Below are 27,219 nucleotides of genomic sequence, written 5' to 3' on the forward strand. Positions count from 1 at the left end.
TGATGTCTCCCACCCTCCCGGCTGCATTGCTGTACAGGCGTAAGGAGGGCGCGAGTCATTTGGCACCCAAAAATATATTACCTTGCCCGATTCAAATATCGGGGCAAACATTTTTGATCTCTTTCAGTGGAAATATTTTTCTATGTTCGTTAGATTTCAAGTAACCATATAGACTTTATTTACATACAGGTCAATACCACATTTAATACTAAATCCATAAAACTTTGACATCAAAGCCTAAGCCCTGTTAACATTGCCTCATGCTGAACTGAATGACTCTATGGCTTTGGAATTGTTTCATCATCTCATATCAGAAACCACTAATTTCCTTAGCCAATTTAACCAAAGATAAAACATGTCTAGATCAAGTTGAAACTGAACGCACCATAGCTTATCTCATATTTTATGTTAATTGCGTTAAAGGGATTGAAGTTGGTTCAGATGGGTTATCAGAGAGCGATGATTCAAACATATTAGTGTGGGAGCCATTCCGCTATACATTCAGCCCTAATCACCAAACATACCATCTTGTGTTCATCTTATTATACCTTTTTGTTTACATTTTTATATCCCCCTATGTTCTTTTATCCATCTCATCAAAAATGTCATCCCATTGTTCCTTCTTCACAGTTTCTGTGTATGCATAACTAGCTTTACTTCTTGATCTGCTAAAGTAGGCTGTTCAAATAACATTTTACTACTCTTAGCATGACAATTTTTAGTCGTGACATGACAAAACATTTTCAAATGTAATTGTTCTCAAGGTTGTTTCACCTTGTAATAATTCCAGGACTCCCACGATAACTGGTTGGAAATATTCTGAGTTTGGGTTTTTGTTAACCGGGTTGCAATTTTCTTTTAAAAAATGTATGTCTGACCTATTAATAAAGGCATGGTGTTATGTATTTTTTAGATATTATGCCATTTGTGCTACGGAATGGTATTAAGTATGATGCCATTTCGTAGCAAATTGCCATAGCATTTAAGTTATCAAGTCCACCAGACCTCCTGCAGTTTGTGTGCTTATGCTGACATAGTGTATATGGGTATAATGTTGCGGAGAAGGGAAAACCAAGTAATGTGTGTCATAGCTTCAGCAAACTAGCATACTAAGTCAACATAGCAAAATTAAAGAGTGGAACTATAGTGAACTGTAAAAACAAATGTGCTAATAGAAGATGCTAGAAGACAGGAAACAGGAAACAGTACAAGAAGATTTCATATAATCTTCTACATTCTGAACAAATCACTGTCTACAAAAGTCTATATGCAAAAAAAAAAAAAAGAAACATTTTCCATCACTCTAAATTACAGATGTGACCGTTTATGTAGCTCTTAGACAGTGTGTTGGTTTTACAAAAATATCCACTAAAGGTCAAGGTGCCCACAAGCCGTAAAGACAGGCTTAGGAGGAGAAGGTGTTTAAACTCCACTCACGTTGCTCTGTAGCATTCAGGAAAAGGCTGCACACAATATGGTTGTCTCAGAAGATGATTTCCAATTTTCATCAGCCAAGTATTAAATCACTGCGCTGCCAATATTGCGTGCCAAGTTGGAGTGACAGTGAAACACTACAGCTAAATCTTCTGTTTGTAGTACATGAAATGAAACAGTCACCTTCCAGTATATCTTAATCACAGAGATTAATTTGGTAGTCGATACTGGAGAAGAGCGCAGTGTGGGGGAAAACAAGCATCAAAGTAAAAGGTCTTGAAAGAATTTTTATGCATGAGTTTTGCAGATCACGTTTCGTGAAAAGTAATGTAGAGAGTGTTGTGTCGTTTAAACTCAGCAGTGGAAAAGGGAAGTAAACAAAGGCCTTGAGTCCTTTTCGAATATTGTGAATGTAGATGAAAAGGAAGGAACTGTATGTGTATTTAGTCGAGGATTAAGATTTTATAAACAGATGCAGCGAAGTTGGAAAAAAAAAGTAATTAAACAGCTGAAATAACCTGCAGCACGACAGTTTATTATAGCAAGGACAGAAACAGCATGTACTGTACAACATTGTAGATGATAGGAGGGAGACAGAGGCAGGAGGATGGGAAGGGGAAAGGAGAGACTCTGTTAGCAACCTTCTGTTAAGATTTGGCAATGGACAATCCGCTTCATCCACTCCTGTCTCGTTACTGTGACACTCCAGCCCATTAAATAGAATAGATTATTGATTTTGCTCTCTTCGCCCGGTCTGAGATTTTCCGCCAGACTCTCTGTGCTGTAAGAGAAGTGCTGAAGAAAAGCACAAGTCATTATGTGTACTGCCACACAATGATACATCACTTAACCAAATGGGGAGGGCTCCATGAAAAAAAAAAAAAAACCTTGTCACTGCAGCTGCACTGTTCTCTGGAGGCTGTCGGTTGTCATGGTGCTAATGTAGAAATTAAGTTTAAACTTCTCATGAGGCATAATGATTGAAATGAGACTGTGGTCACTGCAAAATGCCCGGGCTGTTTTTGTATCGATCTCGTGTCGGGAAAGACAAGGTGAGCCTGTTTGATAATCAACAAAAGTGGTGCTGAGGAAAAACTCCCTGTTCATCATCAGACTTGGGTATTGACTGATGACATCACATCCCCAGGTGCCCATCACAGGACCATTCACCTGGCTCCGCTCTCCTCAAGAATTGATTTATTCTTCATATTCAGCTTCTTGTTCTTGTCACCTAATATTTTGTTGCAATCTCTCTTGTACCCTGGACCAATAAAGGTTCAACTGCTGCAATACCCGGTGGAATTGCCATTATATTGTGTTAATGTGCTAGATGTGTTATTTTCCAGTTAGGTTAAACTGCATTGACTGCAAGATCTTATTGAAGTATTTTAATCAAGTTACTTCACTCTTAACTACATTACTATGTAACATTTTCACTCAGTGTCCAACAAATTTGTGTACTTACTAAACAAAAGTTCTTTAGAAAGCTATAATGAGTTCACCTATTATACTACAGAGTTGCAAACAGAAAACAGTTGATTTTCTGCCCAGATGACCCTTACCTGTGAACATCTGGCCAGAAAAATCAGGCCCTCTTAACTCTGCTCCTAATATAACTAATTACTGATTGACCTTCACTGTTGCCAAACTCCTCAAGAGGAAAAGTATGTAATGGTTGTCTGAATAGTTACTAAACGTTGCTTAATGACATCATCTGATTAGCATAAATGGCCAGCTAAATTCCCATGCCCATAAATGTAATGAATGCTGTAGGAAAAAAGGAATAATGTTTTGAACCAGACAAAGGGTGAATAAGAAGTCTCTAGTCATAGGTTTGGAACAACGAGGGAACTGCTTTCTGCTCACTTCTTTAGGTTACCGTTCCAACCCTTGATTCAGGTTCGGACTTAGCAAAATGAACCCAGAAAAAATTATTTGTTAAGTCTCTCTAACTTAGTTTAGAAAGTCAGAGAGGAATCAGTGAGTGCTGGAGGTTTCACACACGTGAGGGTCATCTGCAGGTTGGAAGTAAAGGAGTGCGTATGTCCTTTAAGAGTAAGGTAACAGGTTCCTTTGGCCTAAATATGTTAGCTTGATGTTAAACCAGACTTGAGAATGACATCAGTCCCAGTCTTGAAGAACTTTCTAAATGGCATGTCAGTAGAGAATGAACAATTTTTTGACATATTAAGGACTTGTGCGTTATAATACAAAAACCAAATGTAAAAACCAGTGAATCGATACAGTCCTCTCAAGTCATTTTATCACAATTTCCTCTGACTTTTCTTCCATGCATTTGTTTCACGTTACGGCTGAACCTTTTTGACCTGATTTTTGTTCATTAGTTTTTTTTTCCTTTAGAATCCTTCAGCACCGTGTCGATGGACTCCTTTCCCTTCACTGACTTGTCTGATAGGATTTAGTCTCTTCTTTGGCGATGTAATCTTGGTTTCTCAGCAACTGTGATTCTGACTCGTCTCCTGATGATATAGCACATCCTTCTAATCTCAATGGTCATATGCCATCAAGGTGATTCTATTGCCTCTGTACAACGCATGCGCTGAATTAATGGGATTGAGGTGCTCAGTCAACTTTAAAAATTTGTTTTTGCCCTTCACTCTTCAGTGGCAAAAGATTCCCAATTTTGATCAATAAAAATGTGTAAATAATCTTCTGAGCAGCTTTGTTTAGTATCTTTTTTTTCACACTTGGTTTGTGCATGCATTAAGTTGGCAGCAGCAGAAGTAGAAAAAAATGAAGTAAGTGTGGAGAATACGACAGAAAAAGAGAACGTAGAGGGAGAATCATTATGCAAGCCACAATCTTTCTGACCACAAGCAATTTCCTCAGCACTGTATGGCATGCATTGCAAAGTGTAAGGTGATAGATTTTTTATGGCAGGATTTCACTTTTTCTCCTCTGTTCCACTGCCACTTCCTGGGGTTACAAACGAGCCTGACTCATTTTTTACGGTGCAAATCCCCAAAGGAAAGCCTGTGGTCTGCCTCTGGCTTATAGTGAAATGCCACCAGTAGTGAGTGCTACAGCCTCACATTCGGCTTCCAGGCATTACAGCTACAAAGCCCAACAAAGCATCCTGGAGGCTTGGGATTGAGAAAATAATGTTAGCTGCTCCCACACTCCACCACTCCCAGCAAAACCAGCAGGTCACATTTATCGGTACTATGGGAATGGTGTTTGCATATCAGCTCTAAATGTTCCCAAGGCGAAAAGATGCGGAAATAATGTGAGAAAATAAGCATCTTGGCATACTTTAAATAATAATAATTTAAAAAAATTAGCTAAAAATAAATATTGTAGAATCACCTTTTTCCTGATTTATCTTGACATTTCAGGAAAAGTGATCACTGGGTGTATTCATTTAAACAAAACTCATCAGGATGCTGTCTTTAGTTTTTCAGGCATTTACCCCTTTGGAAGCCAAAATGTGAGTTTTTCTTGTTGATTAAATGTCACAGTAGTAATGAAATACTATTATGTTCATTCATATTTGGGTAAAAAGTGAGAGAAACCATAATAAGCAATCCTGGATTCAGTTAAATGGTAATTGTGTTGAGATATACTCTAATTCAGTATTAATGCAATCAGCAACATTCAGAATGCCTGATGGCTTACTTAATGGAAGACCCAGTGCAATCATTCTTTTAATAGTGGATAAATAATTTCAGCATATATTTCATTGTTTTTGTTTTGAATGTGCATTTCAATGAACTATCTGCTTAATGTACTGAGAGTCCAAGAAAGCATGATTAAAGGATTAAACACAACATAAGATATAGTACAGCACCTTCAAAAAGTATTAATCAATCCATCCATTCCTATATTGTATCATTCACAAAAGTGGTGAATCTAAAACTAAAAAGTGTAGTGGTTCTTAACACTTAATCCTAATTGGGTTTAGTTTGCACTTTGAATAGACCAATATAACATATGAATATGCGTTAATCTAAACTAATGCATGATAGCATCAGATGAATGTTTGTGGTCTTAGTTCTGTGTTTATCTCTAATGACCTTCCCATCAACTCTGTGGAGATTCCCTGTCCCTATACTGAACAGAAGCATGATGCTCCCATCACCATATTTTGTGAGCTAGTCATTAAATCCTCTGCTATATATTTTCTGTATTGTTAACAATCCCAAATGGGATTTCTTGCAGTTCTCTTTTGACTAATATGTTGTTGCCCAACATATTCTCCAAACTATACGACATTTAAAAGCAGCTGCATTTATCTGTGTGGGAATAAATTACAGACTGTATTTATCAATTAGTTGACTTTTGAAAGTACTTTGCGACACTTTGCGACACAATTATTGTGGGAGTGTCAGAGAAAATGTACAGCACACTTTTCAGATTTGCATTTGTGAAAGATTTTTAAATTTGCCCTACGACTTTGCAACAACGGACAACTTTATGTTGGTCAATCACATGAAAGCCAAAATAAAGAAAATTAAAGCTGATGGTTTTAGAGAAAAAATATAAAAAATATCCAAAGGGTCTGAACACTTTTGGAAGGCACTGATAAAAACTCCCAACATGTCTGTTTTGACTTATTAATTAGATAGTTGCTCAAGCAGGTTTGTACCTTTTATAATATGCATATTGCAACAGTGTTTGCTGCCTCCTGACAAGTTGACAAATGCTGGGGAGACACACTGATCTAATGAAGTGTTTTCTACCTAATTATTGCTGAGAGTCGAGAATTACTTTAAAGGCTCCTCTTGATCATTTGTCATGCATTTGATGTCCTTTACAAGGCTCCACACATTGTAACAAGGATTTTATTAGTAAATGTCATGCAGGTTTGAGAAATTACTTTTTAAACATTAACTATTCATTCTGCATAAAATCAAGTCTTGATTTCTGCCCTGAAGAGTCGGGGAAGGTCTTCTAACAGCGGCATTGATCATTCATGAAGCTGTATTTTTTGATAAAAGGGCCCCTTTGAATAACCATATGAGAGTGTGTAATGGCCTGAAAGCAAAGTATGCTGTCTTTTTCATTTGCTTGCAGAGTGCCACTTCGGAGAGGTAGAGTGGAAATGAACAAGTGCGCGCTTTGGTCAGGTCAAATAGTTTGAGGTGATGAATGACTGCAACAGTTTAATTAATGAAGAATACAGAAACTGGAAGAGACCAGACGCAGATGTCACTTCTGACTGAAGACTCCCACATCTATGAAAGAAAAACAACAACATTTCAATGGGAAACCAGCTGCAATAATTTGCAAAAAGATTCCCTTTGGAATTAAAAAATCTGTTTATGTAAAAAAATTGCTTCCTTTTAGATAGAGTTTAATATAAAAGGAATACAACTGATGTACAGTGAGTTTATCACTATTGCTCATTTTCAACTCTTGTCTTTGATCACAGTGAAAACTTATGTGGTCATGGCAACAAAACCCACAGTTCAGAATAACTGTAGCTAAATCTATGACGTGACAAAAAAAAAGTGTTTTGCATATGGAAAACAAATCCACATGTGAATAGCATATGTTCACATACTTATATGTCTGGAAAAAAAAAAAAGGAAATCATTTCCACACTTTACCAAGTTATATCATGTTTAGCTAGAATTCTATCCCGACAAACATCTCAGGACAATAAAAGCATTCATATTATATACTTTTGACTGACCTGAAAATCTAATAGTAATTTAAGAAGTCTTAAACTTGTAAAGAAACAAAAATATAGAGAGAATTTCAAATAGCAATACTCCTATGAGTAACCATTCATTCCCATTCTACATACCTAATGTTTCGGCTAAATCCATTCCTGAAGAAAACCCCTCTTCCATGACCATTTTGAGGTCACTGTTGCCCATTTGGTGAATATGTCTGACCTTTGCCAGATGCCCAAATCACTCCAGTGGCATCGGGGAAACAAGTGTTTATTGCTTTCATTTAATAATGGCTCTAAGACAAGGCCCAGCTCATTTGTGGCAGTAAAAAAGGAGCTAATTACCGGCTTTTTGCAATAATAATATGACCGTTTACAGAATAATGACAAGCAAGAACTCAAGAGACAATCCTATGCAATTAAGAGAACCAATTTTACAAATTGGTTCAATTTTACAAATTTGTTCAAATTGGAACAAATCCTTAATGTCTCTTTCATTGTCTCTGCTCCCTGCAAGCCATATATCACCTCACTTAAATAAGAATAATTGGCTCAGGCAACAGGATATTTTTTTTTTCATTTATTTAACCAGGCCAGTAATTAGGAACAGCAATTTTAATAACAATAGTTGCCTGGAAAACAGTTGACTCCTAAATGAGGTAAGAGATTAAATATATACTTTTAAAACCTACAAGCTCAGGTTGAAACCAATTCAGCCCAAGAATTAAGGCATGACAGAAGGGTGTCCAATGTGTCTTTCATTAGGACTAGGTGATCCTCCCCGCTGAAAGGAAACAAAAATAATTGTTCTGTTATAAGGTCTTAAAACGTTCCTGAAATAGCAATACCTATATAGCAAAGTAGCAAAGTATTTTATAACCCTTTTTAAAACAGGGCAGTTGAAGATTTTCTACGACAACCACAACTATCATTCATTATGAACAACTGCCATAGGTTTAAGAGGGTAAACTTGACTTTTGCATTTACACTAGTTAAAGCTACCATGTTTATATTTAATTGCAACGCAACATATACAAACAGCTATCGGGTTTACCCATCTCTGCTGCAATGATTGAGAACTCGTGACTGAATGACATATTTTGTCAAATTCTAATGTATATTATTAAGCAACACTTCTTGCAAAGTAAATATTGTATAATTTAACCATTACTGTGAAAAAGACTAGAGGTTTGCCTGTCTGTGTATTAAAATCTGCTCTACACCATAATTAGCTGGGCCACCTGCTAATCACAAGTGACATCAGCCAATTAAAACCTCAATATTCTGAGACTTTCCATAGTGGCAGCACAGGAATGGAGCACATGGCAACTGACATTAGTTGTGCTTAAGTTGTTTAAGCTACTCAGTGAAGCTTTGTGTGTGCATGCAGCTAACAACAACATCTATCTGGTGTGGACGTAAGCAGAGCTTGAGCTATTAAGAGACAAGTAAAGCTTCTTCTTTAACCAGATGGCTGGAACACTCCAATAATAATAAGCTTTAGTTCAGTTACTCAACATTTGTAAACTCATATGCTTGCTTTTTATTTAAAAAAATACCAATGGGTAATATTATCCTAAAAAAAGTTAATTTTGATGTGGATGTCATTTTAGAATAGATGCTGATTGTAAATTGGACTATGCATTGTGATTGTCTTTGAGTTTGTCCTGTGTTTGACTACAGTCAAGGAAATAGTGACTTTCCTATTTCATTGAATGACAGCTGGGATATTTTCAGCCATTGTGTTTATCAAGTAGAGGAAGAGGCAATAAAAAATAGTAATCAGGCAAAAGCTGTTTGTTTTCTTGAGCTTCGACTAAAATACATTTTAAAGGTGATTTTTTTTTTGTATTTTTACTGTAAATTACTTCAACCTCCTGTGATGGACTGGCGACCTGTCCAGGGTGTACCCTGCATCTCGCCCGTTGACAGCTGGAGATGGGTACCGGCACCCCTCTCGACCCCAATGGGATAAGGGTGATAGAAAATGGATGGAGCAATGGATGGATGGATTATTCTACCTCCCCATATGCCTCAAAAGGTACAATACTACTGACCAGTAATGTTTTTTGTGGATATTTGGAACATAGTACAAAACATTTGGAGTATGTGTAAGGCTGTTCCTGGTTTTGAATATTCTTTTTCAAATTGGTGCTGCTTTGAAAAGCAGTTCCTATAAACAACACACGACAGTGCTAAACCACAAAACATGTCAAAGCATCAGAATCTCTGTCTAAACTTTATCGTGACCTTTATGACATACTGTGATGTTTCACAGTCAAATGTCAAGTGACCAGAAAAGAAGACCTCAAACCCTAAGACCGCAGCTCGGAAAATATCAGACTGCTTCATGTTGGAGGCAAGTTTAAGCCTCTAGCAAAGGACATAAATGTTCCTATAATGGGACCTTATGTTACTGTTTGCCTTTAAAAAGACTGAAACACGCAATGGAACTGACAGTATTTGCAGTTAGGCAAAAAGTCTATTTACTCCTTGATTCGCATGCCAACCATAGTCTCAACATCAACAAAATATTTAAATCGTCATTTCTATACATAGACAAAAAGACAAAAATCAGTCAATAATTTACTTCAGAAACCTGAAGAAGTTTTCTTTTAAACTTCTCGTCTAAGAAAGCAAGAAGTTTAACACTATGGCTGTTCTCTACCAGCAGTTTACATAGAGTCTGAATAGGAAGAGATGAATCAGATCAAAGAAGAGACAATGAATGTGAGTTTAGTAGTGTTGATAACATTTTTGAGGATCCAAAAATTGTGATTTAATGGCAGTGAATACCTAGGCAAAGAGGGCAAGTGCTGACAGACACGTGTTTATATCCAGGTGAGTACGAATAGAGCTTTTGTGAATTCTGCAGATTAATCAGGCATGTCATGCTGTTGTGGAGAAAAGTGAAGAATGCCTTGTAGCGGTTCAGGGTCAACAGCTAGGGATATCCGTTTTGAGATACTTTTACATAGGTGTTGATTGGCTAAGAAAACAATGAAACTGAGAATATTCTCTTGTGAAACTATAGTTGTTTGATCTTTCCTTATAGATAATTGTATCCAATAATTGAGAACATTCTCCCACCCCTCGCCCCGAGTTGTTTAGAATAAATCAGTTTAACTAAAATGGCACATCTGACTGTTGGCCTTTAAACTCGAGACTGCCAGATGGCATCATAAGGAAACGAACGCCAAAAAACATCACAGAAACCCCCTTCAAAACACTCACATTATCTCTGAATCCTTGAAGCACCGAGAACACTGAGTTGATGAACTGATGAGCTGCAGCTGGTAGCAGGCTTTTCTTCGTCTGGTAAGTAAAAAGATAAGGTGAATACATAAACGCCATAGACGGAACCACTCGGGATCAGATAAACAAGTGCTAACAAAGGCTTCTTTCTCGGATTCCTGAGCTCAGAATTAGAGATGTAGAGCTAACTAAAGAGGTGAATATGTCCTATTAGGACACTGTGTAGTTCTTTGGTAAGATGTCTTGACAGGTCTAACTGGTTATAAGCCCCAATGTTGTGCGAGAAGTCATTGGAGGGAGTACACTTCTCAAGGGATTGGTAATGACTTGACCAAAAAAAAAAAAAAAACATGATCCCAAAGAGACAGATGCCTAGAATAACCTATTTTGCCTTTTGCCTCAAAGATTAAATCATGGATAAGTGAAAGAAAATGAGGAACATATAACTAAAGATTGTAAAACTCAAATGTATTTTCACGTACCCATTTTCATCTCGGATGTATTGGGTAGGGTTTGGGCTTCCTGCTGTGTTGAAGCCTTACACATGTTGCACACATGCTGAGAGTTAAAGCCTTCCTGCCCTAACTGTGTTACTGTCCCAAATACTTGCATTTTAGGTTGTGGAGCTGCAGTGATTGATATTAGATCTGTTGTGTTATTCATAAGAATATCTAAACAAACTGTGTAGGTGTATGAAAAACTTCCCTGTCCTCCTCGTTTGTGCATACAGATCAGCACATACTTCTTTGAATGCATTCAGTGTGTTTGTACGATGCTAAACTTGTTTGATGATCTAAAAGATAAAAAGGATTAAATCAGGAAGAGGCAAATACTGGTGCGCCACACACCATTTTTAAAATCATCTAGCCTGACTGTAGAAAACTCTGTATGCTTTCTTGCAGACAACAGTTGTGGTGGAATTTCATAGTAACCCTTGTGAAATGTCTGTCAGGCTGATAAAATGCATTTCTGGATGTCACTGTGCTCTTAAAAGTTTACTTTTTACTTATAAATCCATGAGTTACACTCTTAAATCCACAAATGCCGTCATGTTCAAAATCAACCCGGACTGACAGTTCAACACCTGATTATAGACAGTATAAAGCTAAATATTTAATGCTAGGAGCATTTACTCCGAACATGCACGTCTGGCTTCAACACAACTTCCATAAGTATCAGCCATATTGATGGCAGATGCTCCCTAGAGCAAATGCAGAATGTTGCTCTGGCAGTTGGTTTAAATTCCCTCTCATCACATCTTCCCCCCCTCCTGCCTGCCTCCTCATTGTCAGGCACGTCACATTTGAAACAATCCTCAGGCAATAATTGCCATAAACAAAAAAAAAACAAAAAAAAAACTGTTTATCTGGTTGGAACAGCAGTCCAAATGAATTCACGCTACCATGGGGAGTGAGGGGAATGACGGCAGTGAATGAAACTTTGATATTCATACAAAAGAATGAAATCAATTTGAACGAAAAACATATCTCTCTTTTCTCTGCCTCTGTTTAGCTTCTTTGATGTTTTTCAGGGAGAAAAAAAACAACAACATGGCTCTGACGCTTTTGGGGATACAAGCAGCACACCCTGTTGATAATTATAGATTAGTTTTGCACAGACATTATCAGGATCAGTGTAAGCAGTTTCTTAATTATGTATGGAGAGATAAAAACGGTGAACTGAAACTATGAGGAACGCAAACACAAACACACACAAACATAAATACACATAAACATGCTCATTTACAAAAGCAGGTAGACATTTTAATCCTTTATTTCATTAGGCTGTCATAAATGAAATGCATTTTATTACCAGAAGTATTGGGTCATCCATCCAAATCCATCTTTTTGGGGATAGCTTCGGGAAGGCTCCATCCCGTTCCAACATGACTTTGCGCAAGTGTACAAAGTCTGGAGTCACACAAATGAACAAATTAGTGTGGGGGAGCTTGACTGGCCTGCAAGTTACAAACTCAACCCAAGAGAAGACTTTTAAGATGATTTAGAGCAAAGACTGTGAACCAGGGCTTTTCATCCAACATATCTGACCTTACAAATGTGATCCTGGAAGAATGGTCAAAAATGACCATAACCACACTCCTGAACCTTGTAGAAAGGCTTGGCAGAACAGTTGTAGTCAATGTAACAATTAATTTGGAATGGTATGCCACTCAATTTTACAAGTATATGAAGGCAGATGTGCAAATACTTTTGGCAATATACTTGATATGGGAAGTGCAGGAATAAATTTACAGTTCTTTTTACCCTGAACCTAGAAACACAAATCTATATATCAGATTATATTGTGATCACATTGTATTTTTTCATGTAATTTTGATATTTTAAAATAGTAATTTAGTGGACTTATAATTTCTGTGGTATCTGGGAGGAGGGGGCCTTTCCCCTCCTGTGCAACTACATGCATTTTAATGGGATTTTATGTGACAGACCAACACAAAGTAGAGCATTGGACATCACACTGAACATACCATCTGTAAAGTGAAACACAGCAGTGGCAACATCTTGTGGTAATAAATTTGAATTTGGCACACTACTCATTACACTACTGTAAGGAAGTTTTGCACTACTTTGTGCTGGATTGTCACTTTAAATCCTTATGAAGTACATTCAAGTTTGTAGCTGTAACAACAAAATGGCCAAGTTCAAGTGGCACGGATAAATTGCAGAGCACTGATTATCCAACTAATAAATGCAAAAGAAAAAAAAAATGTATGAACTCCAACAACAATTTTTTTTGTTAACTTTCACCACCTTTTTAAAAAGATATTACATAATATATAATTACTTTTCATTTCAGCTTTATTTATTAAAAGCTAAAGCAGATAATCAAATAAATTTGAACAACGCACAGACGTAAAACTTTACGTGAAAATGTGAGTAATGTGCTAATAAATATCCAGAGTGGGAGCCAGGAGAGTTCTTTAGATTAAAGGAGAAATTGCTTTTTTTTCTGACATTTATTTCCCTCACTGCTGTACCGCAAGTCTCATTTGATGATGCCATGGGGTTTGTTGGTTTCTACAGTAGTGATGTTGGGTCCATTAGAAAAGACTTTCACTTTACTTGTTGAGGGAAAAAAAAACTGGCTTGTCAAATCCACAGTTGTGAATTGCTGGGTGTTTCAGGAGCAAGCCTCTGAGGGTGGCTTTAAAGTGCACTTTATCACCATGGGGAGTCAGAGAAAATCACTTAGGGGGACGAGTGCTTTTCCTCTTTTTGAGGAAGACTTGTGGACAGAAGAAGTGGAGGAGAAACATTAGATTCCATGACACTCCACTCACTTGTCAGGTCACAGAGACACAGTTCCATTTTGTTGTGTATTACACCTTTGTCCCCATGGTGACAAGTATTAGGATGGATAAAGCAACTATGGAAGCTGAGAGCACAAGGTATTATTGTCTCATTGAGTTTGTGCAGCCTTGAAAATCCTGGAATTCTGGGCCACTCAGTTTTTTTATGTCCATAAAATGCATTTACCACACTGACAATTGGAACAGACTTGCGGAGCTGTATGAAAAAAAACAAACAAACAAAAAAAAAAACTGTGCCATATTGGCCAAATTTCCAAAGGCTCCCAGGCGATAGCACCTCATTTGGTGGCATCATTAGACTAAGCCCTCACAGATCCCTTGGAGGCAAAAGACACACGGCTGCTGGACCAGTCCCAGGGTCAAAGCACTGCTGAGGGAGCATCTGACTGCAAGACACTGATGAATGTCAGGAGACTGAAGCCCACCAACCATCTGGCAGGCTAAAGACACTGTTGGCGGAATACTATCAATCTGTGTCAGGGTTAGAGATGTGGCAAATGACAGTAGTCGACTTATGAAATATATATATATATATAGGTCGTGGTCTGTGCAAGTATTACGATAATTGAAAGAGGTCTTTCCTATAAGGTTGAGACCCAGCTAATTGTAGAGGGAAGATATTAAAAGAACAAATAACTACAAAAGGAAGAACACAGATCATCTAAAACCACAATGCATAAATCCATTCATGTAAATGATTTTACTTGCTATTATATTCAGGGCAGGTACAGAATCACCTATTCAGGAACCAGTGAGTAGCAAACTGTTTTTCACTATTGTCAAGTTTAGCTCACTAATAACTGTTTAGCATTTTCAATTAACAGCTGTCTAGGCAAGGATTCACGACTATTTATGACCTACGCTTCACATAAACTGACGAGTTCAAACTTGTATCATGTTCAGAGTTTAACTCTCCCACATTCCCAGGAGGAACTGAGTGGATCCCATATGTGCTTTTTGTTCCGTGCGTGAGTGGACCCCTCTCCTTCATCCGCCGTCCCCGAGGGATCAGATTGACCCCATGTATCCTCCCCCCCGCGCTCTGTCCTAAATGGGTCAGACTAACACCACAAGCGCTTTTTACAGGTTTTTTTGGGAATTGATGGCCTGACGGGTCATCCCGTCTATTACCCATCGTCCGACTGTGACATCTGCCATGATCTTCCCAAGCGTCAACCTAGAACTGGTGAAGGATTAATTTCATATATTTAATAGGGACGATGCACACAAACATGCAACAGAACAAGTCTGTAACAGATGCGCTGCACCAAAAATATATACCTACAGCTAATGATCAGATTAGAGTAAAGCAGAATCAGAAAAAAAATTCCAGATCCTTGCATATTTGATGAATGTTTTTCTACATTTGCCTCCAAATGTAGAAAAAAACTAATAGAAATTTTTGTCACAACCAGTATTTTATAGATTTGATTTATGCTCAAGTTGTAATAAGAGATCAAATATTGCATTTTAATTTTTTTTTTTTTATAGTGATCAGGTTTTATTCATTTTAAGATATTCAGATGCCACCTTAATTACACTTTAATCAACTGAAGTTGTAGGCAGATGCGAGAAGTTTAAAAAATATATAACATTTCTATAAACAGAATTGGAACTATGGCTGAAATTTTCTGAAATGAACATCATTAGTTTAGGGGAAAAAAAAAATATTTTTTATTCAATGAAAATTAAATGTAAGCCTACATTTTGTTGTCTATAGGGGACTGATTAGTTTGTAGTTGCGACATAAATTCTGAGGCATTTCTGTTACCTTTATCTTCAATACGAGACTGTAAAACTCCCCACAAGTATATAATGCCTGGTTTTGTAAAGAAGCATATGCTCCTTTTACACTGATGCTGAAGCTCTGTCATTGTTCTGCTGGATCATTTTGTGCCAAATAGAGAGCCGACTTGGAAAGCAGAGAGGAAGACATTAGCCTCTCAGCATGGATGAGAGGACTGAGGAGGAGAACGAAGGGTGAAAGAAACGGTTTTCTGCCATGTATCTTTGTGTTGTGAAACGTCTTCACAAATCATGATATTGTTTTCAAGAATGTTGCGGATGAATGAGCACACAGTGATGTGTGGCAGTCACATCAGTTATGTCAAACATAGTAAATTCCACCAAGTGGCTTCGCTGCTCCTTTATTATGACGGGAACAGTCTGCTTATCTTGTAAACATTTAATGCGTATATTACGCAATTTAAACAAATGGGGGAGAGGTAGAGAATTTAGTATTGGGTCATGTCTCATTGTTATGAAAAGATTTGTAAAAATAACAACTTGAATTTTCATAACTTATTTGTAAAGGGAAAAAAAAATCACAATATTCAAACTTTCATTACTCAGAAGGTTAATTGTCAAAATCAAGTATAGAATAGTTAGATTCATATAACATTACCAAAGGGTACATACACAATGGTTCTTATTGTAGAATGTCAGTGTTCAGCACGTCGTTATCAATAGTGGATCAAACAGTCTCTAGTTTAGTGTTAACTTTACAAATGAAGTCAAGTCCAGTTTCATTATTGCACACTTCAGTAGCAAGGCAAATCAAAGTGCTTTACATGATAAAAACATAACAATGAAGCAGCAACCAGAAAAAAAAACAACAACATTATGGTGCCTAAATAAAGAGAAGTGAATACAAGTATGGGGAGGACAGCTGACCAGGGTTAATTAGAGTGGATGGATGTTTAAACTTGTAGCAATACAAATACTTTTTCAAGTCACCTTATCCAAGTTTTTAAACCACTTTACTTTGATTGAAAGATAATCTGTATTGAACCTACATAACTTAGTGAAATAAAAACAGCCAATTTATGACCGGTATATAGATACACTTCAAAATCAGAGTTACTGACATTGTGACGCAGAGCAGGGAAACCACACTTGGAAAAAAAAAACAATACAGCTGTCTGCAGGGAGGAAGGCGGATGAAAATGAAGAACAAACTAGCTTCTCAGTGGTTGTTGCAAAAGATCAGAAACAGCAGCACAGAAAATACTGCTAACATTGTCAACATGTGACTGCTCAGACCATGGAATAAGGCTGAAATGGGCTAAGGTTTAATGGATTTTAAAACAGTGGGAGCCGTTGATTTCCAGCTGGTAAGGCAAACCTGCAGCAAAAACAACAGTAGGAGCATCTGTCTGTGGCTAATGTGTTACCGAGTTTAGACTTATTATGGCAGCAAGGTGACAAATGAAAATATAGGCAGGTTTTAAAACGAATCAAGTGTCCCATCCAGTTCTGGTTATTCGCTCCAGTCAGCATGTCTGCAAAGGGTCATAAAATAACCTGTAAACTACACTCAGTGTTTTCAGTTTACTGACACCAATACATTTTTGGCAGTAATGTTGAGATTGTAATGTAGAACTTTTGTTATTTTGATAAAAAAAAAAAAAAAAAGGAAATTAGCAGAAAAAAACATGAACAAATAAAAGGTGATTATCATGATTGCTTTCATTGAGGTATTATAGAATTACAGAATGCTGAAAACATATATGGCTTCTTTCAGATTTTTCTGCTTTTACTTATTTGTCACACTTTAAAGCATTTTTAGTTTCAAATGACTGTATTTACAAAGAGGGTTCAGTACTCTGTTTTTGTCTGTTTCCGTTGTAAAAGCGGCACAACTGGAAAAAAAAAAAAAACCCTCTATACGAGTGCTTTCTCTGTGCATGGTAGCTCTCACTTTGGGATCAGAGATCCCCATTAATGGTTTTGCAACCTTTCTTAGACTTATTAAATTGGATTAATTATAGATTTGTTAGGATTTAACAATAGACGCAATTATTTTTTTATTTTATTTTTTTACATTGAGCCAAGCTGCATAGGATGCTTTTTTGTCAAAATAAATAAAATAATTTTGAAAACTGCTCACAGTATTTTGTAGGTTGTTGTCATTAGACAAAACTCAACATTCTCTTGATGATCTTAAAAAATGTAAGTTTAGCAGAAGCAGAAGAAATCCGTTTGGGGAAATGCTATTTCACAGTATTGTAATTTATGTCTTACACATTTCTTATTAAGTTTACCATTTAGTTACAATATTACAGTTTACCCAGAATGCAAATCAACTTAAACAATGTTATGTGTAATGATAAAAATAATTTATGTACTATGCACAGATTCAAACCTGCTTTTCATCCAGCAGTGTGCATGAATTAAAAGGAACTGAAGAGACAACTTGAACCACGCTGCCGCTTCAGCCCAGAAAGCAGATAAAAGTAGCAGCAAAGCACTTTCCCTTCTCTTAAGAGTCATTACATACAAGGATTAGAGGACAAATTCCAGGAAAAAGCATTAGCAATTAGAAGTCCAGCAGCCGTCAAGGTATGTAATTATAGGCAATGTGTGTGATTAGGGTAAGAGGTTCAATAAATTACATTAACATACTTTTAAAATTACAAGGGAGAGTCTACAAGGACCCTAAAAGAGGCAGAACGCGTGTATCGATTTCCCTTCCTGCAATGGAAATTTATTTGGTGGCGGCTGAGAAATGAGGGCCATTGCTGTGCTCAATTGCCTGACACAAACAGCTGAAACTCCAAAGACCAAGTGGGTGTTCTAAAGAAAATGTGAAATTATTTTTTTTTTTTTTTAAGTTTTGTTTAAAGCTTCTAGTATGTTATTTTTTTCCACTTTCTGCATCAAGATAAAAAATAAATCTTGTAGCTTGATGGGTTTTTTTTTTAATCCATCTTTTCTTTATTTGAAAGTTGTTCTGTCTGCAGCATGCTCTCATTAAGTCTGAAATAGTATGTTGATAAAGGACTAAATATCCTTCACAACTTATTGGTGGGAGAGTGATAAAGTGTAGAAAGTTCTCTTTATATTTGGACATGGTGAATGCGAACAGCCGAACAGTTCCAGACACTTCTTGGTGTCAAAGTTTCAGCTTGTGTGCCTGTGTGCGCATCCATAACACAGTTGCCTGGCACAACCTGAAACACAGCTGTTGGCTTTAATCGACTTTTCGGATAGGGAAGATTTTCCAGTCCAGGGGCACAAGCCTTCAAATCGGCTCAGAAGCTTGCTGGCAGAGAAGGAAGTCCCATCTCCATGGTCAAATGCCACCTTTCAACCTGCCTACTGACAGGCTGGCTGTGAGATGAGGTTCAGGGTCCAGGGAAAGGGCCTGGCAGCACCAGCACGGGAAGTCTTTTGCCGTGAAAAAAAATCTAATTGCACAAGGCATCTCCAAACCCTACGGAGCTGGCAGCTGTCCACACCTTTCCTCTGAGCTCTCTGAGAGCAGTGCATCTTTCATAAGAGATGAAATCATGCCGGGAGCACAAACCAAGGCTTTTCAAAAAGAAATTCCTATTCTATTTTGTGAATGGTGACTTTGAGCCTGTTCCAAATGCAAATTCTTTTATCAAACTAGCAATTAAAACGCTGCAAAAAAAAAAAAAACCCTTCCAGTATATACACACTGCTTATTAAAGAAAACTGATCAAAAATCTGAAAATTACTGGAGTTTATCACATTCTCAGAAGCAGATTTGATAGTCAATATCAAATTAAACCAAATATAATTATATACTTTTAAAGTATGTAATTAGACTATTTGGATGTAATGTGTGCTGGCTGAATGTATTTTGTGACCTGCCCACCTTAGCGGTACTACAAATACAAAGTACCTCTAAGCTTAATTTGGTGTAAGCATTTCTTTTTTGGTGAAGATTAATGTGCTTACACACTGCCTACGCAAAATAAATAATAAAGAAAGAAAAACAACATTCCTGATATGAAATGTGAAAGTCAGTGATATCAGTGGCGTATGGCACGCATGAGAGAAGAGTGGAAAGTGAAAATTGTGTAATATGTAATCAAGATAACGAAGCAAAAGGTGGCAGCATTCCTCATTGCAGAAACCAGAATTTCTTTTTCCAACTCTGTAGGTCAGAACTGACTTTATTTATTGCTTTTTCTAGAATTGAACATTTGATTCACCCTTACCATTATTGTTTATGTGCTCAAACTTTTTTACCTGCAGCTCGACTCTCTTATCTGTCTTCCAGCTGTCTGGTATTTGGGCCAAGCTGCTCCGGTTAGCTGTTTGGAATAGCACTTTAAGTGACGTGTCAGAGCCCGCAGCAAAATGGTTGCCATTCTTCAGGAGGAAAAGCATGTGAAACATGGCATCATTAAGAGGATGGGACCCTCAAGGTAATGAAGGTTGTCTCTATGACACTTTTTAGTGCCATCAATTCTACTTATGGAACCACTTACCTCCCAATGGCCCTGTAATCTATTTTTAATATTTGTCAGATAAGTGCACTCCCAGACATTCTTCAAGCAAAGGTTGGGCTTTTACTATTAATTTCTTAAAAAGAAAAGAAAAAAGAAAAGAAAAAAAACAAAAACAAAAAAATAAAAACATTCCTTTAAAGATAGCATCAGACTTTAAAGATATTGAAGGTCTTTGTGCTTTTCTTCATCAATTTACTAAAGAAAAATACTCGGCCTTTAAATGTATTAAAATAATTAAACAGCTTTTGTTCCCCCCAACCTTTTTAACCTTACAAAGTAAATATGTTTGTATGGCACAATATGCTTTTTTTTATCATTAGACTGGTTTTAAGAATGAGCTGAATGCTTTTGGACAAGTAAAAGCTAAAGTCTTTCCTCTAACATGTGATGGCCTGCCTGCTCTGCAGCTGGCATAAATGCAGTGTTTAACCCCTAAACTAAGAGAAAGTGTTTAGCCAACCTCCCATGTCAGATGTTTAATTGTGGTTGTGTCTATAAAAATCTTTGGTTTAAAAAAACAAACAAACAAATAAACAAACAAAAAAAAACACTCATGGACTTTATTAAGTCTAGCCATAATGTCTAAAAACACTTTTCAGGGTTTCTTGTATCAAAGCATTGAACACTTTCATAGTTTTACATTTATCCCCTGAAATATACGTTTGCTTTTTTATTTGAATTGTTTGAGAGAGTAAGTGAGATATATGGAAAAAAATTATAAAGTATTTATCATAGTATATTTTTACATCAAAGATATTTGACACTGAAACAGGGACGTGAAGACTTGAGAGCCACTGAAAATATTAAGTCTAATTTAGTCAGTTCTACTGTTTCTGCAAAGCACAACACTTTTATTTTATTAGACACTGGCCTATTTGTAGTTTTTATAAGCTGTCCAAGAGGGAGAAGTAAAGATTTCACCATTAGAAGGTTGTTAGTTTCATTCCAGCTTCTCTTGGGTAAAAGCCTGAACCACGAGTGCCCTGGCAATCTGCTTAATGGGATAATGTTGGACCGTTTGTTAGTGGGGGATTTGAAATAAAAAAAACATTCAGTAGAAAAGTGTACAGAAAACACAAGTCTCCCAGTTCCAGTGTACTTTACACGGCTGTTTCGTTAGTTTTACTATTGAAGAAAATGTTCAGGCTGAAAGAAATGTCAGCATGTAAACTTGGGAAAGTACGACACCAAAAAACGGCAAATGAACCAGACAGCATGATGACGTTCCTGAACACCTCGCTGCTCACTTTTATCAGATGCTTTTGCCTCTCTCCTCCCTCTAATCAGAGCTCTTGACTAAGTACAGATGTCATCATTATTAATCTGCTCAGATGAGCCACTGATGATTGATGAGAGGCACATCCTAATCAATGGAAAATGCATGATAAGTGTTTACTGTGCAGATTACGGAAGCTTCATTTCAGGTGGAGTAGCTTTTCTTCTCATTATACCACCAACCCAGCGCCAACAAGTAACACTGATCTTTAATCAGGGATTATGTGGTACTTGACATTATTTTCAAGATGTTATTCTCCAAGTATGTTGGTAGAAGAAAAAGGGAAAAAGATATTTCTCTCTGGCTGTTTTTAGTGGACATATTTTATCATGTAAAAGAGCTTTAGAATCATTTGAAGCACTGTTTTCCAGGCTCACATGTTTATGGATGCAGTTACACAGTTTTGGGTCCAGATTTTAATTGAAACTTTGTATAATTTATGTTTGGACCCTCCTGATGTACCTTCTGTTCCATTTTCATGTCATGGTTGATATCCAACTTCTGCCTGAACATTAAATTAGTCAGTTTCATGGTCATTTATTATGGTGGTAATAAGGCCTCATCACAGCTTAAAGGGGAAAAACAGACACTGAACAAATCTCAGCAAGAGCTTTCAGAGTCTGACTTCCTAGCTAAGGAGCTCAGTATAAAGATCTACAAAACATTAACAAATGCTGGTCCAGGATGCAAATTCCCTTTGTTGGGCACACCAGCACACTGGTTTGTTTGGAACTGCTCAGGAACCGTTTGAGGATGAGAGATAGAAAATGGTGGACTTTTGGGTGCGATTGCCCCAGCAAAGCTCCCATCAATCACTCCCCTGGGAGAATGTTTGGATGAAGAGAGGGGACTGGAAGGCTCTGTGCACATCCTGGCATGAGGAGCTGTTTTTTTGTTTCAGCCAGAAAAGCAATTCCAGCAAGACAAAGTCTTGTCATATCCTTCTGAACCAACTGTTATAATAAGCTCCACACTGGCTACATTGGGGTTTGCCATCACCAGCATAAACTTGTATTGCTGTATGAAAAGGATTAACATTTACAGTTGAACCTTGGGCATTTTTGTGTAGCTGAATGAAAGATGAAAAACATGATTTTGAATGAGTTTAGGGAGAGAAAGTTAGTATCCAAGATAAAGACAGCGTTTCAACATTAAGTTCAGCAAAAAACTACTTTTGAACTTGTTCTTTTATTTTATGGTAAATTCAACATTAGTATTGAATCAGTATTGAAGTCACATTTTATGACAATATAAATTTTAACGTATTTTATTTGATAGACCACCTTAAAATAATGCATAATCAAGCAGTGGAAGAAAAGTTTGAATCTGTTTTTACAAATAGAAATCTGAAAAATGAGATGCACATATGGACTTAAAGTTCTTTGGTTCTTTGGAGTATGTTGCTAACAGTTTTACTCATCTAATCAAATAACTCAAGCTTTGAGGGACTAGATGAAAAGTGTGTGCAAAGAGTAATTTTCAAGCTGTACCAAACATTTCCATTCGGATACAGGTCTGAACATCGGGACATTTAAAAAATGTTTTACTTAGAAGATTTAAATGTGTAGGATTTACAATATAATCATTATTATAATGATTATATTGTAAATCATTATAATGAACCTTCTTTTATAATGAACCATGTTGATATTACATTTTTAAAAAAGAGCGCCCATTCCCACAAATTAAACAAGTGGTTCCCATGAGTTATCAACTTGTGCTCACAGGTTGTCTTTTTTTCCCCCCATCTCACCAAATAGGCTCTGTAACATCCAGAGTTTACCTTTCAGACTTGAACTAACTTAATATACTGCCTAGTAAGTGAAGTCAATCACTTTATATATTTTTTTTAGTTTATGCAGGAATAGTTTGTTTCACTTTTTAAAAAATTGGATTTCTCCTTTTGCTTCACCATGCACTTTACAAATATGCACTTTAGATAAGTGACAATTATGTGTCCTACATAAGCCCAGCTGAAGTGGCACTTTGGGTAAGGCATGCTGACCCAGTCAGACAGAATGCGATAACATTGTAAAGGACAGCATCACCGCTGAAAACAACAAACAACAGTGCAGGCAGTTAAACATAAATATCTTATTTGACTTGACGTACCGTCTGAGTGATTCCACAATGTCTGCTGTGATGGCCTTTGTTGCAGCGCCTAGGTGGAGTCAGACTCTGAATAATTACATCAGAGCACCATAGACAACACACTTGAGAGATGCTTTTCAGTTATGACCTGTGCATGGGGTTGTTCTGTCCCCGTCTTGTTCATCTGGCAAATGGAAATTTAAATCAGGTGCAATTTAAATATAAAAAAATCATTTCAGATATCTGCACAATTTATTGCGTTTTAAATATTATGCATCATTCGTTTACACAGTAATGAGTTAATTGTAATTAAATTGAAATATGCTGGTGTGAATGCTAAAACAGCATCTATTCTGTTGAGTTCTCACTGCTGATCGTTTTTCTCGGTATATTGTTGTACATCCAGCTACTTCTGCAATCTTTGTGCCATTTCGACCATTCAAGTATTCGGCTTTTCACCTCTTCCATAGTATAAAAAAAAGTATGACATGTGAAGCCTAGGACCAAAAAACAAAATGCTGGAAGACTTTTTCCAGCCTCACTAGCATCATCCACTTGCTTTGTCTCCACCACAACCAACTAGCAGCAGGATCTCACTCTGCCACAGCAAATCATCATTCAAGAATCATACAAGGTTCTTCATCCATGGATCCATCCTCCTCCTCCCAGGCTTCTTCAGGCTGCCCTCTTTTCCGGTCTCCACTCCACCACCAGTGTCCGGACTGCGGGGGGCAGAAAACCCTAATCCTCGCCCCTAAACTGCCCATTCAAGCCTGTGGCGATTCTCAGCATACACGTTTTCTTCCAGGGTCCAAGCGCCAAGGCTATCTACCTTCAAGTCAAATGAAAATTTCTAATTGCTGCTTTCTCTCTGTGAGAGTCTCTCCAAATTGAAGTACTGTTTTAAAATGTGTAATTTTTTGAAATACTGAACTGTTTCTAAAGAAATTCATCTCATAGAAATGAATGTGGGAAGTTTTCATATCACATTTTGCTGTGAAGGCTAGCTGATTCCCATTAGTTCCAGTCAGAAATACCTTGCAGACTTTAAATGGAGCACAGGACATTGCACTATTACCATTTTCCTTTATTTTTCTTATTGGACTTATGATTTTAAAGATGTTTTGAGAAAATTGTGGAGTTTTTTAATCTTTCCTGCAGATGACAAAACTTAATGTTTCAGTCATTAAGCTATTTCATCTCCTGTGACATAAATCTTGATTGTTTTTTTAAAATTAAAAACTGGTTGCATAGTCCTGCAGTAGTGACTTCATGTCTAAGTTTGAAAAGTTGTTAAAGAAATTAGAATATTAAACTTGGACTTTTTTTCCCCTTCGTTTTCACAAATATTTTCTAGCAATAAACATTCTGGGATAAAGTTAAACCAAAACCTTACTGTAGTATCCAAGCTGTAGTATCAGTGTATCCAAGCTGGGGTTGTAGAGATAGTTGTAGAGATGGTTTGTGTGGTTTCCACTGAAGAGATGTTGTCAAAATTAATTAGAGCATGGACAAAAGTATGTGTGGGCATGAAGGGCATGACCACTGCCGTTTCACAAGAGGACTTTTGTGTGGACAAGTGCTTATGCTTCTATGGAAGGACAGGGGAAAAATACAGAAACAGGGCAAGCTGCAACTGTGCAAACATCTGGCAAAGAGCTGATGCCTTTTACAGCAGCATGCCTCTCCACCACATTCACTTCCAAAGAAAAATTCTTGAGAACCACCACAGAGGGTTTGAAAGCAAATACAGGTAATTAGAAAATTATATAATATGGAGTCAAAATAGCAAAATAGTTTGAATAGAGCAAGAAGGTAGACAGGGAAATGTGGTAGAACAAACCCAAGACAAAGGTGGGCTAAATTATATTATTTCATAGGAATACTTGTAGAGGAAAATGCTACTTGCTATTTGAGCAGCGTGGTATTGAGTATGAATGTCTCCACACTGGCTTCATGTCAATTTTTAAAGTAAACAGAGGTACTGAATATGTGACAGCAAAGAACAGGGGTGTAATGTTACTTCAGTCTATAAGTAAAGCGTATGTTTGATTTTAATTTATTAACCATGGTTGTACTGTATTCACTGTCGGTGACACCGTTACATGTTCTCTGCTGGTAAAGTCATTTCTTAAGGAATATAGTCAAATTCCATCATCAAAATTATTAAGAATAATCATCAGATGTACTTCGAACATGTTGATCAACGCCGATTTAAAATAACTCTGTTTCAGTTGTTTTGCAGGTTGACAGAAATTTGTTCCAGATTTGTGGGACATAGATACTGAATGCTACTTATTTTTATGTTTAGTACCCAAGTCACCTGCAGGCTTGTAAATGTTGAGGTGAAAGGTTTCCATCGGCAAAAACACATTTAATCAACTTTAAAAATCTGGACCCTGAACGACTGTAAAAGTACCTCGTACAAAACCTCTTGGATATATTATTTAAGTAAGGTCAAGGCCCTTAAAAAGATTAGAACACCAGCAGTTCTCGCATGACAATTTACTGCTCATGGATGTGTAATATTCAGGAGGTGATCTTGGTCATTATCCATAAGGAAGGTGGTTCTGAGCATTTCTAGGTCAACAGCAGGAAAGCATGAGGTCATCAGCCCCATGCCACTCTGCCGGCTGCTCCTCAAGCCTGACCTCATCAAAGTCGAGCGCTGAGCTGCTAATGCCCCTTAACCCAGCATGTGAAGCGCTAGAAGCTTTCACCAAAGCAAAAATGGCCGGATGTAGCCGCTGGCGTTAAGGAGGAAGCTAGCACTCCTAATTGTCTTGGCGTGATTCCCAGCCTTCACCCTAAACTGTTTGGTGCTTAATTACTACCCTAGTCCATCTCTCAATCTCTCTGGTCCCAGAGTGGACTCCATAGTGGGTCAGCTGGCTCACATCCAGTTGCACCAAAATATTGTCAGGACCTCCGTCTGTGCCGCCACCCTCATCTCCAAATTAACCTTTATATTACAGATGGAGTCCTTGTTTCTCCTCTTCTCCCCTGCTTACCTCTCATCTTGTCTTCTAGGTAAATTAATAAAACCTAATTTCCTCATTATCCCTGTCAATTCATGCAGCAATAGGTGCTGCCTGGGGAAAACCACTATAACATGCAAGGATATACCATTAAAAATTTGCTTCATGGGACATTTTTTGGAAGTAACTTTTATTTTACAAGACTTATCAGTTCTAATATGACCTCTATATATACTGCTCAAAAAAATAAAGGGAACATTTCACTTTAATTTTGTGTGTGGCTCCAAATCCAGGCCTCCATTGGTTAATAAATTTGATTTCCATTTATGATTTTTGTGTGATTTTGTTGTCAGCACATTCAACTTTGTACAGAACAAAGTATTCAATGAGAATATTTCATTCATTCAGATCTAGGATGTGTTATTTGAGTGTTCCCTTTATTTTTTTTGAGCAGTGTATTTTATGCATGACTGTGCCTATATGCATGCTGCATGAACATGCCTAATGAACGAAAAATGCACCTTTGACATGCAACCTCATTTTCCTTAAACAGTGAGGCTGAACACGCTCAGCAACAACTAAACTTCTCTGACAAGTCACATGGTGACTCATTGTAACTGCGAATCACATTGTGGAAAAAGCAATATAGGCTGTACCATAAAAGGCTTTTATTGTGGATTTTTTTGCAGGATGCTATGGTAAAGGTCACATTTTTTTTCTTTACTTTCAAGTACAATGACATTAAACTACTAAGATGTTATCGTTTATTTTGAGGTCTTTATGTTTTCGTTATGTAACACATGCTGTAATTCTGCCATCTTTTATGTCCCACAGTGAATAAAGGGACAAGTTTCCAGCAGAGTAAAAGGCTATTTTGAAGAGGTGCTGCAACTTTGTGAGAAATGTATCTTTGACAAGAGAAGTTTATGACACAATTATGACGCCTTGCAAAG

At 37.2% G+C, this 27,219-nt stretch overlaps 1 long non-coding RNA gene across 2 annotated transcripts in view; it reads right to left on the reverse strand.

Annotated features, from left to right (window-relative positions):
- Positions 1-6,222: 6,222 nt before the first annotated feature.
- The window catches only part of LOC103141551 (uncharacterized), a 42,313-nt gene continuing 21,316 nt past the window's right edge, over positions 6,223-27,219 (reverse strand). Inside the window, exons 3-5 of one of the 2 annotated variants that reach the window (XR_476592.2) lie at positions 12,140-12,237; positions 10,307-10,387; positions 6,223-6,629 (exon numbers count right to left, since the gene is read on the reverse strand). This is a non-coding gene — a long non-coding RNA (uncharacterized LOC103141551). Of the gene's footprint in view, positions 6,630-9,671; positions 9,967-10,306; positions 10,388-12,139; positions 12,238-27,219 lie in introns of those variants that run through there. The other variant, XR_001662753.1, reaches the window with a different exon arrangement.

The sequence above is a fragment of the Poecilia formosa genome, unplaced genomic scaffold (assembly GCF_000485575.1).
Source record: "Poecilia formosa unplaced genomic scaffold, Poecilia_formosa-5.1.2 Scaffold86, whole genome shotgun sequence".
In the NCBI taxonomy this organism is placed as follows: Eukaryota; Metazoa; Chordata; class Actinopteri; order Cyprinodontiformes; family Poeciliidae; genus Poecilia; species Poecilia formosa.